Source organism: Castor canadensis, chromosome 19, assembly GCF_047511655.1.
Source record: "Castor canadensis chromosome 19, mCasCan1.hap1v2, whole genome shotgun sequence".
Taxonomy (NCBI): Eukaryota; Metazoa; Chordata; class Mammalia; order Rodentia; family Castoridae; genus Castor; species Castor canadensis.
Genome location: NC_133404.1, coordinates 5935858 through 5941323, shown reverse-complemented (window position 1 = coordinate 5941323; position 5466 = coordinate 5935858). Strand labels below are relative to the sequence as shown.

Here is a 5466-nt window from a genome sequence, read left to right as displayed (position 1 = left end):
GGACCAGGAGGTGCTGGAGGCCCAGGCATGCCGAGAATGGACCTATAGGATTCCACTGGGAACTGTTCTTTAGGTTAGGGTGGAAGCCTGACACATAAATATCCCCCAACTCCAGGGCTCAGCCTTTCTCTATCAATAAACTTTCTTTCCTGCCTGTAACTCTGGTGCTCCAGCCTCTCATTCTTGAGAGTGTTCTGAGAGCAAGACCCCATTAGTGCATCCATGGATTCCCCCCTGACATCTCGTGCCCGTGAAATTTTGTTCATCCTAACAGTTATCAGAAAAAAAATATAAAGACAAAAAGAAAGAAGACAAGAGGTTATTATAGCCAGAGTGGTGGTGCAGGCCTGTGAGTTACTGGCACTGGCAAGGCTGAGTCAGGAGTGAAACTCCTAAGATTCCATATGCCAGGTCCAGTCACAGCCCCTAAACACCAAATAGAGGCACGGTGAAGGGAAAGAGGTTTATTACATGGCTCCGGACATGCCATGGGAAGAGGCAGAGTAAACACTCAGCTCATCTTCAGCCGTCTTTGGGGTACAGACATGAGCTATAGGGTTTTTGTTTTGTTTCTGTTTTTTGGCCCTGGTGCTTGAACTTAGGACTTTCACCTTGAGCCACTCCACCAGTCCTATTTTTTGAAGGGTTTTGATCTTGCAGAACTATTTGCCTGGGCTGGCTTCGAACCACTATCTTCCTCATCTCTGCCTCCTGAGTAGCTAAGATTACAGGCGTGAGCCACAGGCGCCAGCTGAACTACAGGTTTAAATAGACAAAAGAACTGGGGGCAAAGGACAAAGGTATGCATAGTTAAACAGTCCAGTCATAGGTCTGGTTGGTCTCATGACTGGTGGGGCGGGCAATCTCGGTCAGGCAGATGGTCTGGTCCAGTTTTGGAAGTTATCACCTGGAGGGAGTAATATGGTTCCTGCTTGAGAGCATTCTTGGGATAATTGTCCTTTTTGGACAAAAGGTGATTGTAAATTGACTATAAAGAGAATGACTCAGAGCAAAGACAGATACAAAATAGAGACAAAGATGCAAAACTTTTCCTGTTTTTAGTTCATTTGCGGGCTCAAGGAGTCAGGTGCTTTTCAGCAAAAGCAACTTGCGCATCTGTTACAGGAGGAGCTGGAGATTGAGGCCTTAGTATAAATTATTTTCTGTAGAACTGTTAATTTGCATCAACACCCCAGCCCATGACAACTACCATTCTACTTTCTGTCTCTGTGAATTTGACGATGTCAAATTGAGGTAGGCCAAATTAGGGAGAGTTCAGGACTCATAGAAAAATATTACATCTTAGATTAACCATGCCTTGGCTCAGGAACTGCCCTCACCTGGCGGGGAACCACCCATCCCTCTCCCCACTTGCTGATTATTGAATGGGAATCACCTGTCTCTCCCCTTCCACTAGGTTAGCGTAAGTCTTAAAAGCACATGAAGAGCAAAAGTGCACTCTCTTGGCTTCTGGCTTCCACCTGGGCCCAACATGCTCCCCTTTGTTTTTCCTTCCCTAACTTTTAATAAACTCTATTTACCTACGTGTCCTGTGATGGATTCTTCCTGAGGGACACAAAGAATTTGGAAGAGTTCTGATCACAGACTAAACCAGCACCATTAACAAAATGAGTGGAATCATGCAGTAGTTGTCTTTTTGGAGGTACTAAGGTTTGAACTCAGGGACTTAGGCTTGGTAGGCATGTGTTCTACCACTTGAGTCAGTCTGGTGGGTATTTTTTTTGAGATAGGGTTGTGTGTCCCCTCCCCCCACCCCCTTCAATCTGTGATCCTCCTGTTCTGTCTCTCAAGTAACTAGGATTACAGGCATGAGCCAGCTGTGTCCAGCCCAGTATTTGTCTTCTAGTGATTGGCTTATTTCTGCTAACATGTCTTTAAGTTTTATCCATATTGCACCATGTATCAGAATTCCCTTACTTTTTTTGGGGGGGGTGGGGTGCGGTACTGAGGTTTGAACATAGGGCCTCATGCTTGCTAGGCAGGCATTCTTAACTGCTTGAAGTCATTCCACCAACCTTTTTCTGTGATGGGTTTTTCAAGACTGGGGTCTTGCCAATTATTTGCCCAGGCTGGCTCTTGATCTCTGTCTCTCTAGTAGCTACAATTACAGGCCTGAGTCACTGTGCCCAGATCCTGGATAGAATTGATGGCTCCTGAACTCAGGGCCTTCACCTTGAGCCACTCCACCAGCCCTATTTTTTTAAAAGGGTTTTTCGAGATAGGGTCTCATGAACTATTTGCCTGGGCTGCCTTCAAACTGTAATCCTCCTAATCTCTGCCTCCTGAGTAGCTAGGATTACAGGGGTGAGCATGGCTCATGGCAAGAGGCATAATTTAAATAACCCAATAGAATATGTAGGTAGGGAAAAGAATGTACGCCCCATAGTACTCAGCCAATGAGGAGCAGGGGGAGGGACTTGTGCACTAGACAATATAATGCTTATTGTAACTGCTTCTGGTGTCTCTGTGCCCCCATCCTCATTAAAGTCTCACTTCCACTGTACTCCACATGTCTCTGAGTCCATTCTTTGAGTTAAGACATGTGAGTTTATTTCTCACATCTTGTTTTTAGTAAACCACCACTAAATTCAGTATTATGAAGATTTTATTTCCTTCTGAGATTTCACAGGTTTTAGATCTTACATTTAGGTTCCAGTTATTTTGTCAGAAAACTTTCATTTTGGTGGTATGAGATTTGAACTCAGTGCCTCACGTTTGATAGGCAGGCACTCTATCAATTGAGCCACTCTGCCATCCCTTTTAAGTGTTAGGTAGGTTCATGATAGGGTCTCTTGGACTATTTGCCCTGGCTGGCTTCAAACCTTGATCCTCCTAATCTCTGCTTCCTGAGTAGCTAGGATTACAGGCGTGAGTGTCACTGGCACCCAGAAAAAAAAGACAGGCTGTGAGAGTTAAGTTCCCTCTTCTCCTATGTTCTTGGTTAGTTTTGTAAATTTGGGTCTTGTGCCTTTTCTTTGATAACAAGGGCAAAGCCTATTCTCTATAGTATAGAAGTTTCTTTTTTTTTCTGTTTTCTCTAAATCTTTTTTTTTTTTTTTGGTGGCACTGGGGTTTGAATTCAGGGCCTTATTCTTGTTAGGCAGCGCTCTACCACTTGAGCCATTCTGCCAGCCCTAGAAGTTTCAAGTATCAGTCAAAGATGAATATTTGTTCATCAAATGACAAAACATCCTTCACTTACCTCTCTTGGGCACACTCCTTCTCTGGCCCCTATTACTTTCTTGTTTTTTTCCCATCCCGTATCTTCCCATTCACAATACAGACCAGGTACAGGGCCTGTGCTGAGGTGTATATGGGCTAGATTTACTCTACCAGTGGTAAACACCAGGCCTTTTTTTTTTTTTTTTTTTGATGGTAATGGGAGTTGAACTCAGAGACTTGTATTTGCTAGCAGTCACTCTACTACTTGAGTCACTCCCTCAGTCCCGTTTTTTTTAAATTTCATCCTTTTCATTTCTTTTTTTTTTTTTTTGTGATTCCTTTTTTTTCCCTTTTTCTTTAGTTATTTTTTCCACTAGGATCTTTCTTTATTCCCAGGGCTGGCCTGGACCATGCGCTTCCCAGCTTCCCATGAAGCTGGGATGAAAGGCATGCACACCATGCTCAGCATTATTGGTTGAGATGAGATCTTCTGAATTTTTTTCCCAGTCTGGTCTCAATCCTCCCAATCTCTGCCTCCGTAGTTGCTGGGATTACAGGTGTGAGCTACCAATTTCCCAGTATCACTCTCAATACTGGTGCCCGCCCCCAAATTGTAGGCTCCTTTGGAGCAGCAGTCTAAGTCAACCCTTTGTCCTCACTGTCCAGCCGAGGGCCTGGTATACACAAGGTACAGAATCAACATGTTTAGGCTGTCTAAGGAAAGAAGAAAGGGAGGGGGAGACTGAGGGATGGGGAGGAAGGAATGCACAGGAAGATGGGCTGTAGTTCATTCCTTTTTGGATACAAACATTCTCCATCTCTGAGATATAAACTCAACTGTGACGTTTCAGGCCATAGACTGACTAGCTGAAAATGGCTCCCGGGACTGAGTGCTTACCATGCACCAGGCTTCGTGCTGTCTCAAGTAGTCCTCACAGCAACCCCATGGATGATGGCCATATTAGAGATGAGGAAAATGAAGTCGATACAACAGCTTGCTGAATCACAAAGTTAGGAATGGAGCCTAAAGGTCTCACACTGAGCCAGTTGGTTACCTGGGGAATGATCAGAGTCTGGGGAGGCCTTGTGAAATCAGGTGCTGTTCCCAAGCCCTTTGGAGTGTGTGGCTCAGGAGGGATGCAGGAAGGGTGATAATTTACATTTCTTCTTTTCTGGAAACAGGGTCTTGCTATGTACCCTAGGCTGGTCTCTAACTCATGATCCTCCAGCCTCAGCTTCTCTAGTGTGTGCTGGGATTACAGCTGTGTGCCACACCCAGCTTGAATTTAAGGACCTGTTTCTCAATTTCAATCTATTTTCCACCAATGGAAAAGGAGTCTTTGTTCTTCTCTGTGTAGTTGTGATCACAAAATGTGACCTTTGTGGATGTAAAGGAATGGTGGTTCTGGAACACAAAATGACAAATGTTTTCATGTCAAACTTGTCAAGAGAAGCCAGTCCCTGGGCTTTTCTTGGTCAATCTCACAAATCAGGCAAACATGAGCTTTTATTTGTTATTGCACCAAAGAAATAACCTTTACTCAACTTAGCTATTGAAAGACAGAGCATACCTATTTTCTGAGGTCCAAAGAACTAGTCTTTTATAGTCCCCAGCCTCCTTTACCATGCAAATGGATGGTGTTATGACTATAAAAAAATATTCAATAGGTTCACATCTTGACATTTTTAAGATTCCCAACTTTTTTTTTAAGTGGGACTGGGGTTTGAATTTAGGGCTTTCCGCTTGCACAGCAGGTGTCCTACCGCTTGAGTCACACCTCCAGTCCATTTTGCTCGTTACTTTGTAAATGAAGTCTGTTTACCTAGGCTGGCCTCGAACCCCGATTCTTCTGATCTCAGCCTCCTAAGTAGCTAGGATTATAGTTGTGAGTCACTGGCTCCATGGGTCAACTTTTGATATTTCGTTTCTGTTATGTAGTAACATAGCCAGTTTACTTCTCTAGAAATTAAACATTTGGCAAATTTAAACATTTGGCTCAAGAGCTGTGCGAGTTTGGCCAAGTTACTTAAACCTGAGTTTCAGTCTTTGTACTTCCTCGTGTTATCTGAAGATTAATTAAATGAGCAAAGCATCTGGCTAATGTAAGCACTCAATAAAAAGAGCTTTTCACCTGTTAATTTTACATCTCAGCAGTCCTTCCCCTGCAGAGGATGCAGTTTGTTGAGGTCTCTTAAATCCCTGGCCGCTAGGCGGACTCCATGCCCGGTCCGGTGTAGCACGCCGCCAACTTAAAACACAATTCAAACGCGGTCCTTAACATC

At 44.0% G+C, this 5466-nt stretch overlaps 1 pseudogene; it reads right to left on the bottom strand.

Annotated features, from left to right (window-relative positions):
- Nucleotides 1–3279: 3279 nt before the first annotated feature.
- LOC141419341 (small nucleolar RNA SNORA51) lies at nucleotides 3280–3373 on the bottom strand (annotated as a pseudogene).
- Between the last annotated feature and the right edge of the window lie 2093 nt (nucleotides 3374–5466).